A 19,955-nucleotide genomic window follows, 5' to 3' on the forward strand; every position below is an offset into this window, starting at 1 on the left:
TTTCGGTTAGTAATAAAGGAACACAATATTTCACTATTTTCAGAAATTATGCCTAAGAACCTAAGGAGGTTATACTTGAAACCTGTGAGGGCCATACCTTCGTTCTTTTTTAAAAGCTGAAAGTTTAGGTAGAAAATATACGCATTGTCTCCATCACAGGGAGGTAGGATCAGCGACTATGAAGTTTGGATCATGGATTAGTAGCTTTAGCAGATAACAGGTAACAAAGACGTATAAAAACTTTGGTCAAAGTATAAAGTGTAATTTTTGAATATTCGGATCAGATGCAATGCGTAAAGAACCTAAGAATCCTATATTTTTCCGGCGCAGAAGTTGTGATTAACACGTTGCTAACTTAATTAAGTACAACATTATTGTTGTGATGTGTGTGTCGTAAACTTCCAAATAGCTAAAGAACTTCTGAAAAGGTTTTGAAAACTTTTTGACCCAAAAAAAACATCACATGAACAATAAACGAATGAACTTATTAACTCTATAAACTAGTTATGTTAACCCTATTTTAGTCAACAAAACTGTTGAACGACCTTTGACTCTCTGGGGATCATAGTACATAAATTACACGAGCTGTGTCATGTACTATTTAAGAAACTTTATTTCATCAGAGATAAAGATCATTTTGCCATCAAAAATAAGTATCGTAACAAACGTGTGTCCCACCTATAAATTTCGTTTAATCTTCTGAAGTTCTATCCGATGGCCTCATACTTCATCTGAGCCAAGAACTAAAATAAAGATAAGAGTAAAGATATGAACACAGTAAGTAGGTACACTAGCAGAGTGAACTATACACTCGTATTATATTTATATTTGCCTTAATGACGCCTGAAGTATTTTTAATTTTCTACATTTCTACTCTATTGCTCGGAAAAATTAGGCAGCTTAGGTCTTAGTAAGGTATTTAACTTTCAGACAGTCTGCAATTTTAGACTGTAAGTACATAGTCGGTGGAATTGCAGTTTGGAGTTATGGTGCTATTGATTCAACAGTGTCCGTACTAGAACTGATTGTATGTGGTCGGCAGTTGAAATGCTGTAATGTCAACTGCAATAATATTGTATGTCAACTGCAATTTTTCAGTTCGTCTGCCGTCTGAGACTATTATTATTACGTATTCGAGACTTGCATCGGATTCTTACAGGCTTATAAGTTATAGCTATTCTGTAGAATGCAGAGAATAAACCACTGTTAACAGTCATAACTAATCACTACCCGTATTGATTAAATGCGAGGGTGTTTGTAAATGCGAAAGTGTGTTTGTTGTGGTTTGTTGTTAATTTATAAAGCTCCGACAGACGGACGGACGGACAGGCAGACGGATGGATGGACGGAAAGAAATATGTCCTTCAATCACGCCGCAATGGAGTAACGGATTTTTGCATTCGAGAGTAGTATAGGTTACTTTTTGTACCGAAAAAATCACAAAGTTCTCACGGGATTTTAAAAACCTAAATCCACGTGACTGAAGTCACGGGCATCAGCTACTTAAATATATATTTTGGAAAATTTAATCCAAGGAAGCTTTTTTATAGATAGGTAGGTAGCTATAACTAAAGCGCAAATAAAATTGCTCAAAAAGCAGAGCCAAAGTCAAACAGATTTTGGCATCAAACTGCGAATTCCATCTCCTCATAAATTGTATCTAAGGAGGGTCTATAATAATTTGTGGACCCTAGGTACCCAACTGTTTGCTAAATGTTACTAAAACTGTTTAGCATTAAAAAATTATGTTGATACATTGTTGATACTTGTTGATTTTCAACACAAATTTGTAAGTAGGTACTTAAAACTTTCAAACAACTTGTTTTGTTTAGCAAAGCTTACCTTTACCTAAGTACTTACGCCTTTGAAAATATATTTTAAAAGTATACTCTACGTTTGGCACAATCTTTTTTTTTTAAATTATATAGACTAGCGCTTGGCTGCAATCAGACCTGCTAGCAAGTGATGATGCAGCCTAACATGGAGCGCGCTTGCCTAGAAGATGCCTATTCACTCTTGACTTGAAGGTATCCATATTATAGGTGGAAGGGAAAACTGATGCCGGAAGGGCGTTCTGTATCCTAGCGGTTCGGATTAGAAAAGAGGAAGCAAATCGCTTCGTACGCGTTCGAGGAATTTCGACTACGTATGGATGCAGACCTTGAATCAATCTTTTATGATCCGTATCTCATTTTATATTGTTACTAGCTAATGCCCGCTACGTTGTCAGCATGAAATTAGGTTTTTAAAATCCCGTGAGAATTCTTTGATTTTCTTTGATTGATGACCAAACCAATAAACCAACAAAACAACAAACACATTTTCGCATTTATAATAATGTAGTGATTTTGTACCTACTCAATCGAGTCTGGTAACTGACTATGAAGAATAACAAATCGATTTCTCTTCGAATGCGTAGTATATCGATGGGAAAATTTCAGCTATATTCTAGAAAAATATTGTGATAGGTACGTTGAAAATTCAGTTCACTGCAGTTTAAATTAAAAGAAACTGCGTCGAATAGTTTGAGTCTATTGTACTCGTATGAGCAGTACGCCGTATATTTAAAAAAAAGTGTTTTGTTGCAACTTAACTTACTAAATTTTAGTGCTAATGTTTAGCACTAAAATCTTTATTTAGATTCGTGGACTCTGATAGAGCAAAATTATATACAAAAAAATCATCTTTCTACACGGCGCCCTTTTTTAGTAAGTACCTATAATATTTTAACTACTAAAAAGTTTTTAGTTTTTCTCATCGAAATACAGATCTTAAAGTTAAGGAAAATATGTGATGTTTTTTTGTCAAATAAACATCGTTGATATAACCGAGAAGAAAAGGTCTACTAAGTCAATTTACACTCGGTCTTAACGCCACCTAAATTATTACGAAAATTGTTTACGTAGGCGAACCTCAATTTTGTTCGGACTATTAACCATATAAGCTTGATGAGAAAAATATCTACTGTTAGAAAAATTCTGTAAAAAGCTATAGTACAAAAAAATAAAAAAAATACATTACCTCGCCAACATTTACGTTTTACTTAAGTTAGATATATTGTTGCGAATCATTTTAACATCATACTAGCTGATCCATCCGGCTTCGGTCGGGTGGAACTTGAAAAATTGATTTGTATATTGGATTTGTAGATTACAATCACAGAGAGTCATTGTCATTGTTTAACTAAACAAAATAATAATATAATTTATTTGTACCAGAAAGTTGTAACAATATAGAGAAAAAGAAAGAAAAAGTGGACAGGAAAGCTTTTCTTCAATTGTAAGCATTAAAATTGTCCCTTAGGTCTTTTTTTCAACGAAACTGATGAAAACAGGCAGAGTAGCGCTTGAGGCTTGACCTCGCGCATGAGCTATGCCTGATTGGCGGTTAGAAATCCGACCATAATCGGACACTGCAACCATAGAGTAGGACTGCAACCATGGTAGGTTGGATCTTTTCCGTAAGTACAATTTGTAGCTTATTTTTAAACGCTAATGTCTATGCTAATGTGCTAAATCAATTCTTGCAAACATTTATAAATTTGAATAATGTGAAATTGAGAGTACATCAATACATTTCAAATCAGCAAACAAAAAATAAAAGGGGTCAAGTGCGAGTCGGGCCTCGCTCTTTTAGGATTCCGTACATCATATTTTGGGAGTATGAAATATCGGAAAAGAATTCCGAGCTAGAACATCGCAATAAAACGTGATTTAATTGAATTTATAATTCGTTTACGAGCTTGACATCTGTGATACGATACGGACAGACAGACGGACGGACGGACAGACAACAGAGTGACATTGATAGGGCTCCGTTTCCTAAAAAGCTACACCGGCAGTTACACCCTTACTCATAGGACACGACATTAAGGGCCCCTAAATAAAAAAAAAATATTTAGCTTACACACCTATTTTCCCCTTTGGTATCTATTTTTCTGAGATTTTGTGTACAATCACAGTACCTATAGATTTCATACCAACGCATGCTACAGAATCACATCACACTAATATTATAAAGGTGAAAGTATGTGTGTGTATGTGTGTGTGTGTGTGTATGTTTGTTACTCCTTCACGCAAATACTATTGGACGGATTTGGCTGATATTAAGAATGAAGATAGATAATATCCTGGATTAGCACATAGGCTACTTTTTATTCCAGAAAATCAAAGAGTTCCCACGGGATTTCAAAAACCTAAATCCACGCGGGCAAAGTCGCGGGCATCGGCTAGTATACTATAGGTACCTAATACATGATGCCCACAACTTCGTCCTCATTTTTCCGGGTTTTCCGAGTTAAAGGTATATTTACCTAGTCTGTCTATCTCACACAAATTCACCCGAACGAAACCGGGTCGACTGATATAATGAGTAAACAAACTGCAAACAAAGTCCTTAATTCAATAAGACCAAGTAAGTAAATTTATACAGTCATTCACTATCGACTTCTTCTTAATCAAGACAGCAATAAATTAACACACTCTATCTGTCTGTATCTATTTAGATTAAAGCCAGCGATTAAAGCAATCCTGCTCAACTCATCACAAGCTATAAAACTTTAATTAAAAATATTGTTCTTGTATATTTGTTTGCCGGTGACTGTCTGGGATGGGACGTGGAAATGTAAGTTAATTAATATAGGGTCGATTTATCAATCGCCAAATTAATGTAGGTATATCCAAGGAAAATAAACTGGACGTTTTGACAGTTTTGTATTGAAAATCTGTCTAGATGTCAAAATCCGTCGGTCAATGTCTACTTGATGATTGAAAATCAGCGCTTAGTTACTAAAGTATTTGGTCAAATTAATTTTTCTGTGGAGTCGTTTTAATTAGCTTTTAACTTTGTAGAGCACTGTCACAAGTTGACGTTTTTAGGCTTCCGTAATTCGTACCAGAAGGGTGCCAACGGGTATTACTATAAGCCTCCGATGTCCATCCTGTCTGTCTGTCTGTCAGCGGGATGTATCTAATGAACCGTAATAGGTAGAGACTTTAAATTTTCACAGTGTGAATTTCTATTGCCACTATAACAACAAATAATAAAAAAAGGCCACCATATAGGTAAATTAAAAAAAAAACAAAAATACATAACCTTGTACGATGGTACGGAACCTTTCATGTGCGAGTGTGACTCGCACTTGATCGGTTTTATTATAGTAAACTAGATGACCCGCCTCGACTTTGCTCGGTCAGTTCTTGTGTCAGCTAAAGCAAAAATATATAACCTCTTCCCCATCCTACGAGAATTTCGGAAATTCCTGGCTTATGTATTCCTTGTCCGCATTATAAAGCTCTTCTGTGCTCAGTTTTATCAGCACAACAGCAATGATAAATTCCTAATCTAAAGTTTAAAGAAAAGGTGACTGTTTGACCAACTGATCTAATAAGGTAGTCACAGCTCAAACTACTGCACGGATCGGGCTGTTTGGTATGCAGATAGTTATTATGACGTAGACATCCGCTAGATTTTTTAAAATTCAACCCCTAAGGATATAAAATAGTGTTGTCCACGCGGATGAATTGGAGGGCATAAGTTGGTTTCAGTATAAAATAATAAAATGGTAGGTATTATCTAGATCCAGATTAAATGGCAAGCGAAACCTCGCGAGGCTATTGTGTTTAGTTTAGACTGGACTCACTCTTTACCTAACTCATTTTTTATTATTTTCTAAGTAGGTAATAAGTTAGGAGTTAAATCTTAGAACACTGCTAGTAACACGAGGCAAAAGTATGCTGCAGAACATAACGCAAGAGGCATTTCTCGTTTAAATGGAGCATGAAGAAGCCTCGGGCGCCTTATGTTACTGCAACCACAGAAACTTAAGATCAAATATATTGCGTCGTAGAGTTTCTTGCAATTTCAGATATTTGGATACCTAAGGTTAGATACCCAGTGGGAGCGTTAACATTACATTAAATGTAACAATTTAACAATTTGATCATGACTGTAGCCAGGAATTGGTTTTATTCAGGACTTGACCAAGTCTTTTCATGGGGAAAAAACTTTTACTCGACTTAGTGGGGTGGATACTGGGTTGGTTGGTGGAATTTTATCTTTCAATTTGACAGCAAGATATTATAGGTAGATATTATCGAAAGTCACTTTCAGGGCCCATTTTCTTAGCCAAAATTTGGTACTATTCAGAGATAGCTTGCCTCCTATAGGTATTTTATCCCGAATATCAGAGTTCTCATGGGATTTTTTAAAATCTAAATCAATGCGAATGAAGTTCCGGGCATCAACTTATAGGCACCATCTAGTACAAACATAAATTAACCGTTCTTCCGTGGTGGTATTTCGAAAATAGTATTAAGGGGGTATTTAAGATTAATTACTTGTTTTTTCTTGTTTATTATAAAATTAATGTAGGTTTACTTAAAGGCTAAACATCATACATTAACTCGTTTCTGTGCCAAGTTTGAACAGCCAAACTTTCACAATAACCATTTTGGAAGCTTGCTGTGAGCAAAACGGCCTGAATTTGTCGTAGGCTAAAATAAAGCAACTATACATAAATGGTTCTTGCCTACTACTTTAAATATACTTGTAGTATGTGCTAACCACCAAGGCGTTCGATACTATCTCTCATGACTCAATTTGGAGAGCATTAATTGAATGTCAAATACACAGAAAATATATTGACATACTCAAAGCAATCTACAATAACAGTACCAGTAGAATCAAACTAGAGACCAGAGGCAATGTAATTCAAATTAGGAGAGGAGTCAGACAAGGAGACCCGTTGTCTCCAAAGTTGTTCATTGCAGTATTGGAGGACATATTCAAAAAACTAGACTGGACACACGAAGGTATCAATATTTCAAAACGCTACCTAAGTCATCTACGGTTCGCAGACGACATCGCCCTTTTTGCAGAAAATAGTAACAATCTTGAAAAAATGATACAATCCTTAGATACAGAAAGTAAAAAAGTCGGTCTTCATATGAATACAAATAAAACTAAAATTATGACTAACAGTTACCACAAACAAATATATCTAAACAACACAGAAATCGAATACGTAAATTCCTACATATACTTGGGAAAGCAAGTCTCATTTAGCGAATTAAATACAGAAGAAGAAGTAGATAGAAGAATTACATTAAGTTGGAACAAATACTGGGCGCAAAAAGAGATTATGAAAGGAGACTACAGTATGCATATAAAAAGAATTATAATGGATACATGCATACTCCCTACGCTAACTTACGCCAGTCAAACCTGGGTCTACACGAACAAAATTAAGCAGAAGGTAGCCGTTTGTCAAAGAGCTATGGAGAGAAGCATTTTAAAGTTACGCAGGCTGCATAAAGTCACAAACAAAAATATAAGAAAAAAGACGAAACTGACCGATGCATTGCAACGTGCATTACAGTTGAAATGGAGATGGACAGGACACCTTGCTAGAACGACTGATCAAAGATGGACACTCACAACTACAACATGGCCTGGTCCTGCAGGAAAAAGACGAGTGGGAAGACCAAGGTCACGCTGGTGTGACGATTTAGTACCCATAGCGGGTAAAAACTGGATAAAAAATGCAAAAGATAGAGTTAAATGGCAGAAACTAGGGGAGGCCTATACCCAATGAGGGATCCTTATCGATAAAATAAATGTATATAGACTAACACTAGCATATTATACTAACATTAATTAGGTTAAGAAACTAAATTGTAATAGTTAAGATTATACATAAGGAAAAATTTTTAAGATAAGGAATAAATAAAGGCTTAATAATAATAATAATAATAACGTGCTAATGCATTGCTTATATTATACAATACCTCCGGTAATCCGGCCCCTGTCTAATCCGACACCCCCTTTAATTCGATATATCCGATACGGATTACAAGGTACCTACTCTTTGGTGAAAATTTCGGTTAGGGTGTAAATTAAATAAAATCAAAAATAAAAACATTCGTTTACTGTTTCTTTTTATTCGACTGCGGCAAAGCCAAAAAGAAGGGTTATGATTTTAGCAGTCATGTATGTATGTGTGTATGTATATTTGTATCCAGATTCTGTGTGTTCCACCGTAGCGCCTAAACTACTGGGCCAATTTTGATGAATGAGATGTCAATTGATTTGTTTTAGAGGTTTTGGTGACATAGGCTACATTTCGTATGAAAAATTGACCTAACGGATGTTGTCATCAAAAAAGTGGGGCTCTCCAAAAATTTTTTCTTGCTATTTGTATCGAGTGGGATGTAAAATGAAAGAGAAAATTCTGAGTTCATAAATATAAATGTACTAGAACATTAAAATATATCAAGCGACAAGAAACTATTTTACTAGAATATTTCACTGTTTATTAAGACGATCGCAGTCGGGTTTTAGTTTTTAACTTTGTCTTGTTTAAACTTATTACATACAGTGTACACGTTAAAACTCAGTCCAATATAAAAGAGATTTTGCCTCTATTCGAACTTCGTTTAAAAGCGAGCAGATTCCTATTTACATAATATGACAATTTCTACGTAAAGCCGTACGAGTATTTCACATTATGTAGAATCCTAGAAGCCTACTCCATTACTGGGAATGATTGGCGCTATATGAAATTATTTCCCTTGAGTCTATAAGTACTATAACAACATTCGAGTAGAATATATAGATGAAATTCCTTTGTTTAATATAGGTAAATAGTTATAGATGACTAGATTAGATGAAGTTCGCGACCTCGCTGCGTGGATTTAGATTTTTGAAAATCCCGTGAACTCTTTGACTTTCCAGGATACGAAGTAGCTTATGCTATAACTTAGCTTATTATTATCATAGCCATTTCTGGTATGAAAGTTATCTAAATTACATTTTTTTTTCAAATCGACTCCCGGATGGGTCATGAATAGGTAGCAGACAAACAGACAGACAGATACACTTTTGCATTTATAATGCTATAAAATCTATCTATGATTCTGGTCAAAGGGAAGTACCCCAGTACAGTTTTCTTGACAGACACGACAGACAGACAGACAACAAAGTGATCCTAGAAGGACTCCGTTTTTCATTTTAAAGTACGGAACCCTAAAAATATTAAGTATATTAATTCATACTGAGAGTTAGCCTACCAATCAAATAGTTATAATAAAGAATAGTTTCTATTCGTAATCTTGGGTCGTAGAGATTACTGATACCTGCGTAGACCGGACGTAGAGCCATTCACAATTATTTTCGTAGCAATTCATCCTCTCCGTCATTCGTTCCATACAAACGTAGAACACATATAGATACAATTTTTAGGCACTTTCTAGAAACTAATAGGTATTTAGTCTTTGGTTTGTCAGATTTCAGTAAAAACAATCGGTTTTGAAATTATACTTATTAGTTATATTAGTTCCTAAAAATTTCATTTAGTTTGATTGAGTATTCAAATGAGAGCAAAACTACGTTTGTTTGGAGCTCGCTACGAACAAACCCCTCTGAAGAGTGAAATAGGAATCTGCTGATCTCATGTTCGAAACGAGCCGCAGTATTGGTATTGCGAATGTGATCAATAAGCTCGCCGGAGTCGCCTACACCGAATACTAAATTAAGGCTGCTTTTCCACCAGAGATGTAGGTACTATGTATGCTACGTTGCTATGGATGCGTTTGATATCCACCAATCATATTCATTGGTGCACATAGCTTATAGCTTAGCACTGGTGGAAACGGATTCAACTATGATATGTTTATATATGGAAGGATGTGTGCTTAGTATTGGTGGAAATAGTCACATATTTTCGTAGCGTAGATTTCACATCTTCGCAGCATAGCTGCATAGCACATCTCTGGTGGAAAGGCACCCTAACACGTAGATAAAGCCTGTAACACACGCAATGCGCGTAGGAAGCAAGGAGTGTGATGACAATGTGTCAAACGCGGCTCCAAGATGTTATCATCATCATTATGATCAACCCATTGCTGGTCCACTACTGAGCGCGGGTCAGAATCAAGGGCTTAGTCTGCCACGCTGCCACCAGTACGATTCACAGCCTTTGAAATCATTTACGGAAACCCTCAAGCGTGCAGGTTTCCTCACGATGTTTTCCTTCACCGTTAAAGCAAGTGATTTAATATAATATTATTTCGTGAAACAGTAAGTATCTAGATTTATTAAACTTGAACTTACGGACCATAACTAGCGTATTATATGTCTAAATGTATTATATGTATAGCCGCAGTAAGCACCTAACTCAAACAGAATTTGTTAGTTAAATGGGCCGTGCAGTGTGCAGTTAGTAGTTACATGTACTTAAATATAATGCACCCATTTCCTACAACGCTGTTAAGGCCACTGCACACATTTACAGTGATTACTACTTTTAATATCTACTTACTCGTACATGGGTGAAGATGTATGTATCTTCAAAATGCGGCGGTTTGATCACTTTTTGAAGTGAAAATTTTTGGACGCGTTGGACGATATTGGAATTGGTAAAAACTCCAAGGTAGCGTCATCGAATTGGTTATGTAAATAGTGCTTGGAGTGGCGCAATTCAATTATTTGTTTTTGAAGAAGAAATAAAAAAAGGTTTTCGCTGTTCTCCTGTATTTTTAGATCTCTATCTCAAATCTCAAAATTAAAATCTCAAAATTGGCCAGAACCATTGAAGCGCCTCCTCATTAGGTATGTAGCTCGTAGAGCGCCTTCCACTGGAGTTTCACAGTGAGGACGCGTTCATAATATAAATAGTTGACGCCCGCGATTTCGTCCGTGTGGATTTAGGTTTTCAAAATCCCGTTGGAACTCTTTGATTTTCCTCGATAAAAAGTAGCTTTTGTGTTAATCCAGGGTATAATCTATCTCCACTCCAAATTTCAGCCAAATCCATTCAGCAGTTTTAGCCTGAAAGAGTAACAAACATAAACACATACATACACACAAACTTTCGCACACTAATGTTATAAATAATAATATAAATAATATTAGTGTGACTATATACCTACTTCTAGAACTGGTTAAGCTTTTAGTGCCTACAAGATGGTGATAGTGTATTGTTACATATTGTAACTTTCTATGATTTGAAAAGAGCAACTGCTGAGTTTCTTGCAGGCTCTTCTCAGTAGAATTTTCATTCCGAACCGGATGGTAGAGTCACGGACGTAGACGTAGCGTAGACACCAGGTCGTCTTACATTAAATAAATAAATTTTGATTTTATTTATGTCTAGCTAAATCAGCACCAAATACCTATCGCTAACCTCCTGAAATTTTAAATCACGGATCATTTTGAAGGCACGTAGCTCAATTCTGCCGCCGCTAAAACAAAGAGAATTTGCTGATCAAATGGGCCAAGCGGTAACACTATATCTCGTACGCTTCCCTTAATGACGCTGTTACCGAGCTTTCTCCGGCGCCGAAATTGTGTCAAGTTACCGAAAATAGAATTTCTTGAGTCACTTATTACTAGACATGGACCATTTCACAGATAGCTTGTGAAAAATCGCGTATTCAAATTCATATAATATTTGCTACCTTACTTATGTAAATCAATTTGCTTGTGAAAAATCACGAAACAAAATTTAAAAAAGTGCGCGCAGGCATGGTCTACGACTCAACCTAAAGAGCGCGTCAGCCAAAACACTTGCATCACTAAGTGTAAGCAAAGGGAAAAGGCGTTTGGCGAAAGGTTTTAACGAAAATCAGATTTTAATAAGAATAAGTGCGAAAATTCACTTTCTGTAATCCTTATCATAATAATTCATAGTTAAATAAATGCAGCGAGCAATTGTTATCGCGAAAATTGAAAATAAACTTTCCGTGAAATCGCATTGATATCACTTTGAACGAAAATAATAATTTCACCAATTGTACAAATGATTTAAAAAGCGGCAATGCCCATCGCTACTTATTACGTCTATCCAGCTGCCCTAAAACGACCCTAGTGGCACCATACAAACCACATACTTTTCCGCTCGTCCAGGAAATTTTATTCAAATCATAAAATATAATATTATTATAGATGATGTCCACAACTTTTGCGGGGATATAGATTTTTTACGAGAAGTCTAAGTCCGTCTCCGGGATGCAACCTATTTCTCTACCATTTTTTTTCAAAATCGGAAAACGGATAGGCTTTTAAAAACCCCAAGGAAACTCGATTTTCCGGGATATAAACTAGCCTATGTCCGTCCCCAGGATTTAATGCTAACCCTGTAGGTAGTCTCTTTCTTTCTTTTTGTAAAAAACTAGCAGACAGACATAAAGACAGACAGACACGCTTTTGCATTCATAATATTGGTATGGAATATGGATTACTAGCTCATGCCCGCGACTTTGTCCACGTGGGTTAAGGTTTTTAAAAGAAAATGTAACTTTAAAAATGTAATAAATATTTTTAAATCACTTCGAATTTTATTTTTAGTTTATTTTTAAATCGGCAATGTTTTGTTAACTTATAAACAAGATATTTTTTCCAATTTGATGGTGATTATTCAATCATTAGATTATATTATTAGTAAGTTATTATTTCTATAACTACCCGGATTTTCCTTAACCTATTTACCAAAAATACGCAATCAATAATGCACTGCAACAAAAAATAAATCAAAAAGTCTGTCTGTCTGTCAAGAAACCTATAGGGTACTTCCCGTTGTCCTAGAATCATGAAATTTGGCAGGTAGGTTAGTTTTATAGCACAGATACAGGAATAAATCTGAAACCGCGAATTTGTGGTTACATCATTTAAAAAAATCAAAATGTGTTTCAATTTTCAAAGTAAGATAACTATACCAAGTGGGGTATCATATGAAAGGGCTTTACTTGTACATTCTAAAACAGATTTTTATTCATTTTTATGTATAATAGTTTTTGATTTATCGTGCAAAATGTTGGAAAAATATATGAGTACGGAACCCTCAGTGCGCGAGTCTGACTCGCACTTGGCCGGATTTTTTTAGTTATCAACAACTAACTCAGTTTGTAGAATTTGAGTGTCCTGAGTGTTTACATGCTGCGAATATTGCTGTTTACTGACAACTGACTTATCAAATCGGAGCTGACTTCTGTAATAGAGAAAGAGTCTGTGAGAGCGAGACCTTCGATATTTTATAAAAGCTGAAAGTTTCTCTCTGCATTGTCCCTAACACAGGAAGGAACGATCAGCGACCATGATGTTTGGATCATGGCTTAGGCAGATAATAAGTAACAAAGGTGTACAAAATGTTTTATGAAAGTATAAAGTGTAATTTATTTATATTTTCTTCGGAATAATATTAAAAATATAACGAGATGCATTGCCAGTCAATAAGTGGCGTGGCAACCCCGTACCAGACACCCTTTTATAAAATAACGAAGGTCTGGCCCTCACCGGCTCTTAGTCCACAAGTTTTCTATGGTGTAGTCCCGTTGTCCCCGCTAGCCATGCCCCCGTTAACGGGGACAACGGGATTTGAATCTAGTGAACAGTGAACACTGAATTAATGAAGCTTGCTGGAAAAACCAGCCTCGTGTCACTTAGGCAGACGTACTTTAGGACAAAACAGCAAAGCAATATTCAAGTTCAAACGTGAAAGGTCATGACAGCGACTGAAATAGTGTTGTAGTAGCTCTGTATGCATAATTCAAAATTGTGATGTACGGTCTACCTATTATATATAACTAGATATTATGGATACTCTACGGATATCTACACTAGATAATATACGGGGTTACGGGGTTTTAATACGGGTTTTACTTTATTCTATTAATTACTTACGTCAAATTTTTAATTCATTGAATTTTTATTAGCTTGCTAGGGTAGGTAGTTTGTACCATTACCATATCATTTAGTCACGTGAACTCTTTATTGTCCTTCTATGTCAATAATCATTGGTCTAATGGAAAGCTTATTGGCTAAAGACTATGAGGTCCTAGGAGAGAAACACGAGTTGGACCACAAAAAAAGTGATATGGTTTTTCTGACAAGAAATACCAGCAGCCCGGAAGAAGATGTTGGCTTAACGTAACTTTGTATTTACTTTAAATTTCATTATTATTATAATTATTCCAAACAGTCAGAGGTCAGACAATGACGAAAGTTTGATGTTCATGTTTGAGTCATCTCTATTATGAAATACCTACAATATTATGTACGTATGTTATTCCGAATAGAATTAGTAGAAGTAGAAAAAGATAGATAATCTATCTAATGTCATAAAACATACTTATAACGATCTATTCGAGCTGAGTAGTTACAAGAAATGATTGGTTAGGTATGCAATTTCTAGATCTCGATTCTTTCCGAAATAAGCGCCCTTCTTTTCGCATCTCGAATTTAAAATGGACTTATTACTTGAATACAAGTTTTTCTTGCACAATCAGACCTATAGATAAATCTGGTTAAAACAACTTTGTAACTACTTACTACCTACTGACTCCACTAAGTAGTTAAGTAATAATAAGCAAATACACAAACAAAGGCGGAATGCAACTTTGTTTTGTAGCGTGATTGTGACTCTGTAGCGGCCAGTAAGAGCCTACGCAGCATACTCATTTAAGTCATTAGTCAATCCGAAACTAAGTAAATACTTGTTTTATAACTATTTAGGTACAACGCACACAGGCAGAGTGGAGTGAAGCCGACACGCAGTATCTTTCGTGATAAACCTTTATTTACCTACTTTGCCATACCGCGGCGACCCACGGCCTGAGATGGGACGTGTGTGTGAAGGTCTGTGAAGTCTGCCAATCCGCACTAAGCCAGCGTGGTGGACTAGCCCTAATTCTGAGACGAGACCCATGCTCGGTAGTGCGCCGGTGATCATGATGATTAAGTTGTTATTAAAAAACTCAGCTCCACTCCGTCTATGTGTGTCGCGCCAGGCCATAAATAATGAGCATGCAATAAATATCATTACGTGTTAAATCTTCACCTTTGACTACTTTGCACTGATAAACGCTGAACTTTGCCACATTTGCCTTCGTGATACATCATACATACAATATTTCATTATCACGTGATTCCGAACGTGGAACGGATACTTTCCTTTCAAAGTTTCCAATGATCAATTAGTGTGTTTCTACTAAGATAACGTATCTAATTACTCAAATTGTTAGTTAAGTTTTTGATTGAGGCTCATGTTATTTTAGCAGTAGGTATATGTTTTTCGTTGACTGTATCATCTGATCACTAGTAACTCCCAAAGTACACCTACTTAATAGTTCTAGTAGAAACGCATTGGCCCAAGGATTTCGGCGAATAAACTACTAACGAGTTTTAAATAGCGCCAAGATCCTGATTATTGTTTGTATTAAAATCCCAGATTTGGCAAGCGAAGCGGTGCTGGTCGCGCGCGGCACCAAAATAATTCAGCCAGGTGGGCCTAATGTCTTTTTTTTTTTTTTTTAAAAGAATATTAGCCATGTTAATCATGACTAATATTCCCCTTTCCCCTCCAACTAAGCGCAAAGCTGTATTAGGAGTAGGTACGACAATAGTGCAACGGGTGGGGTTTGAACCGCCGACCTTTTTTAAAATTCAGTCGGCTCCTCAACCTGTTGAGCTATTAAGTCTTGGTATGAGATTTTGCATCTCAATAACGCTGATAGAATTCGACGGTTGCAAACACAATAACGTCAGAGTAAAATGGAAGTCACTGATTTTAATTTCACGAGATTTCCGCGTCTTAAGAAAGCTGGCTATATTATGTTGGATACCTATGGAAGATCTTGAGTTTTACACATTCGGTTGGGGTCCATTTCACTCTGAAGTATGTCAATACTCGAATTTCATAGCAACGTTGGAGAGACGGGAAATCTCATACTAAGTAGGTACACTGTATACATTCGCCGAGCCGTTGGGATAGTGTATACAAAGTGTAGCTGGCTAAATATAGTTGTGGTTAATACAACATTGCTGATACTCGTCTCACTGTTAGTTTTAAAATACAAAAAAACTCATAATAATTAAATTTAAATAAAAGTTTCTACTTATATTTACGTCTCTCACGTACTAAAGTAGGTAAAATCACTTTGTTGTTCACGATAACGTTTATGATTATTCAGTTAAGTGGTATAAAATATAGAAAATTACCACTTTTAATTAATTAGTACCTACATCTAGTCATTTATTTTAATGACAATTCCTTATTAATAGTTACTGGTGTAATTTACCAAGCCAAGCGAAATTTACAAATATGTATATCTGGGTGCATAATGCATATCCCCTGAGCCATCACCAATTCACAGAGTTACATGCCCCATTACATATTATTATGTTTGTAATTTTTGGCTTTGGGTCATATATTTATACACTCAGGGTGTAATTATTAGAATGCCAGCAAAAATGAAGACTGCAGGTGATAAAAATATTTAAACCCCTGTAATATTTAAAAGTTTGCAATGTATTACAAATAAAATATTTGACTGACGCTAGAGGCCAACGAAAGTTGCGTAGATAGATACCGTGGGGTCAAAGCCGCGTCGTAGGTGGGACATTGACCCCGAGTTTGTACGCTATACATAGCGGGTTTGAAAAATATAAATCACAAAAACTACAAGTATAAAGCAAATTGTTAATTGTATTGGATGTGTTTGGGTAGTTTAAACATATCGTTAGGTTTTTGCTTTCCCACTGCACCCTGTAAAACATTTGTGAATTTTAAGAAATCTCGTTAATATCACAGTAATCCTAATTACTGCGGAATGAACAAGATTACTTAAGTCACAGTAATCCTAATTACTGCAGAATGAACAAGATTACTTAAATCACAGTAATCCTAATTACTGCGGAATGAACAGGATTACTTAAGTCACAGTAATCCTAATTACTGCGGAATGAACAGGATTACTTAAGTCACAGTAATCCTAATTACTGCGGAATGAACAAGATTACTTAAATCACAGTAATCCTAATTACTGCGGAATGGACAAGATTACTTAAAATTAAAAAAATACTCTGACAGACGGACGGACAAAGTGTGAATTCTCTCGGAGAGCTCAAATCTTTCGGTCAGACTTTAATGTTTTTAAATTGTGTACCTAGTCTATAATTCGTACATTGGTCATTTCAGTATGGACCAAGCTGTTTAAATTTTGCGGTAGTGCTTATAGTACCGTCTATCGGTCAACGGATATAGACTATTTTGCAATTGATGCTTACAATATAGTCGCTTGATCGCAAATTGGACAATTCGTACACTTTATAAATTCGTACATAGAGGGGAACCATTTCGACTAGATATAATCGTGTGCAATTTTTTCAAAGATTTTGTATTTAGGAAGTAATGAACCAGTCAACAAAACTACGAGCAATGTAGTTTGTCCTGAATTCTATTTAAAGGCTCCACTCAAAGGTTTCTAGCTTGCATTTTTCCCCTTGTTCAATAATATCAATTATAGTTCTACCACAGTATAATAAGAGACCGAGGAAGCCAACAGAAGAATTTGGCTGGGTTGGGCAGCTTTTGTGATATAAAGTCAAGTCCTTCATCGTCAGTGCCTGAAAACAAAAGTCTTTAACCAGTGTGTCCTTCTCGTCCTCACCTATGGTGCTGAAACGCAGACACTGATAAACAGCCTTTTCCACAAATTCAAAGTTGCTCATCAAGCTATGCAGACGGCTATAAGGACAATAAGTTTATTAGCTATAATAATAATTGACATTTCTATAAATAAACTTAAATCTAAATTATAACTTCAAAAAAAAAATTAATTAAAAAAATAATTTACCTAATAAATCACATACCTATAGATAACGCAGTCTGTCATTAACTTGCAGTGTTCTACATAAAAGTGATAGGTAGGTATATCTTGTACGATTGTACGGAACCCTTCAAGTGTGAGGCCGACTCGCACTTGACCGGTTTTATGCTTAGTTCGGTAATTACAATCAGATAATATAAGTCGGTACCTAGTATAAACCTTTGTGTATGAATGTACGTTGTTAACAAATATTATCTTAAAATTATGATAATTAATAGATTAAGTACTTTATTAATGTTCTTTTTACACAATGTTTCGTATGCATGTAACTTTTCGTTACAATGTAAGTAAATAATCTAATAACGTAAACAGTGGCGTTCATAGATTTGAAGTTAAGGTAAGCGTTTAGGTAGATAATACATACCTATTTACTGGCAGGTCATAATTTATACTAATACCTCAGTTTTACGTACTATGAATACGAGAGTGTGTCTGTCTGTCTGTCCACTAGCTTTTCATGGTCCATCTGTTAAACCGATTTTGATAAGACTTGTGTCAACGAAAGTTTAAGTTATTTTAGTGTTCTAATAAAAATATATTTTAAAACTAAAAACTATACCTACTTTAATTTATCATATAAGAAGCCAATTTAGGCACCTTCGTAGTTAGCTGTTAGGTACTACATAATATTATGTGCAGTCGTGCATATCAAATCTCAAAAATTCTAGAACTTTAGCACGCAATTAGAAGAAAAATATTGCGACCATTAGAGAAAAACACCTTTATTACGGTTCCGTGCCTCAAAAAAGGAAAAACAGGATCCATTATAGGATCACTTTGTTGTCTGTCTGTCTGTCCGTCTGTCCGTCTGTCGTGTCTCTCAAGAAAACCTATAGAGTACTTCCTGTTGGTCTAGAATCATGAAATATGGCAGGCAGGTAGGTGTTATAGCACATGTAAAAGAAAAAAAATGAAAACTGTTATTTTGTGGTAACATCACAAAAAAAAATTAAAATGAACAAATAAAGTATTCTAAATTTTCAAAGTAAGATAACTACACTAAATGGGGCATCATGAGGCCTTTACCTGTACATTATAAAACAGATTTTTCATATCAGCAACCCAGGTGGTCAGGTTGAAATCAAATGCGGTTGTAGAAAAAGGAGGGAGGAATCCTAACTAAGAACTCCTAAGAACACTCCCCGTTCCTAAAGGTTATAACACGCAAAGGGAGCTTACGTCTCTCCAGGCAGTCTAACGAGCTGGTAGTCATAGTCATTTTTTTCTCTCTCTTCTGGCTTTACAAAGATTAGCCAATGTCAAGTTTGTAGTTATTTGTAACAAGTTAGTTAAACTATACAAGTATGGACCCCGTCTGTGCCGGCACTCGCAGACATACGCACGGCACCCCTTTAGAGCGCTTTCCAGTCAGTTTTAACAAAAAAAAAACACTCCAAAAAGGCAGAGCACGCCCGCCAGCCAACACCAACACAGACGAAGTCCATCATTGTCATTATAAAGTATGTTTTTCATTTGAATACTAATCAACAAACTCAACTTGTTACAGGGGCTCAAGAATTTACATAAAAATCATTGAGCCTGTGGAACTTTGAAACTACAAACTTTTACGGAAATCTGGACATTTGTTTTTAGAACGTGTCTACAAAATTTGATTGTTTTTGTTATGATTGGTTAATATTAAAATGAGAACTACATTATAAGTTTGTTTGCAGCGCGCCACGAATAAACTCCCTACCAATGCGTGAATTGCGTGAACTGTGATTTGATCATCAAACTGTTGATCATAGTTTTCCACGTATTAGGTACATCGATAGCGACGTAACAATTTTGTGTCAGTTTCATATGTGTGTGTCAATATTTGGTAGAATTTATTAGATAACTAGACGATGCCCCCGACTTCGTCGCGTAAGTTTTAGTTTTTAACATCACGTGGGATCCTTTCATTTTTCGAGACAAAAAATAGCCTATGTCTTTCCCCGGGAAACAAGCTACCTTTGTACCAAACATAAAAATTGGTTAAAATAATGGGAAGTGACCAACTAGCAGATAGACAGACAGACACTCTTTTGCATTTGTAATATTAGTATGGATGTAAATATTATGGTTTATTGACTACTAGTGACGCATCCAGGCAGGTTGAATTGCCAGTGGTATTTAAAGGAGTTGCGAAGGTGTACCACTGAACTCATCACACATATTCGTATTTTGCTAATGATTCGCTAATGAGCTACCTATTGCTAGCCTGCAATATTTTCGTGGGATTACAACACTTGTTTTATCGTTCACTCCATGCGCTGTTGTGCGGAATTTTTCTTTTGTGAATAGAATAAT

The 19,955-nt window shown here is 35.8% G+C and overlaps 1 long non-coding RNA gene across 1 annotated transcript; it reads left to right on the plus strand.

The window, feature by feature from the left end:
* The first annotated feature begins 2,435 nt into the window (after positions 1-2,435).
* On the plus strand, positions 2,436-19,188 carry LOC123869593. Its single transcript, XR_006796920.1, has 3 exons — positions 2,436-2,708; positions 3,304-3,460; positions 19,171-19,188. It is a non-coding gene; the product is annotated as an uncharacterized LOC123869593 (long non-coding RNA).
* Positions 19,189-19,955: the final 767 nt, after the last annotated feature.

Source organism: Maniola jurtina, chromosome 11 (assembly GCF_905333055.1).
Source record: "Maniola jurtina chromosome 11, ilManJurt1.1, whole genome shotgun sequence".
Classification (NCBI taxonomy): Eukaryota; Metazoa; Arthropoda; class Insecta; order Lepidoptera; family Nymphalidae; genus Maniola; species Maniola jurtina.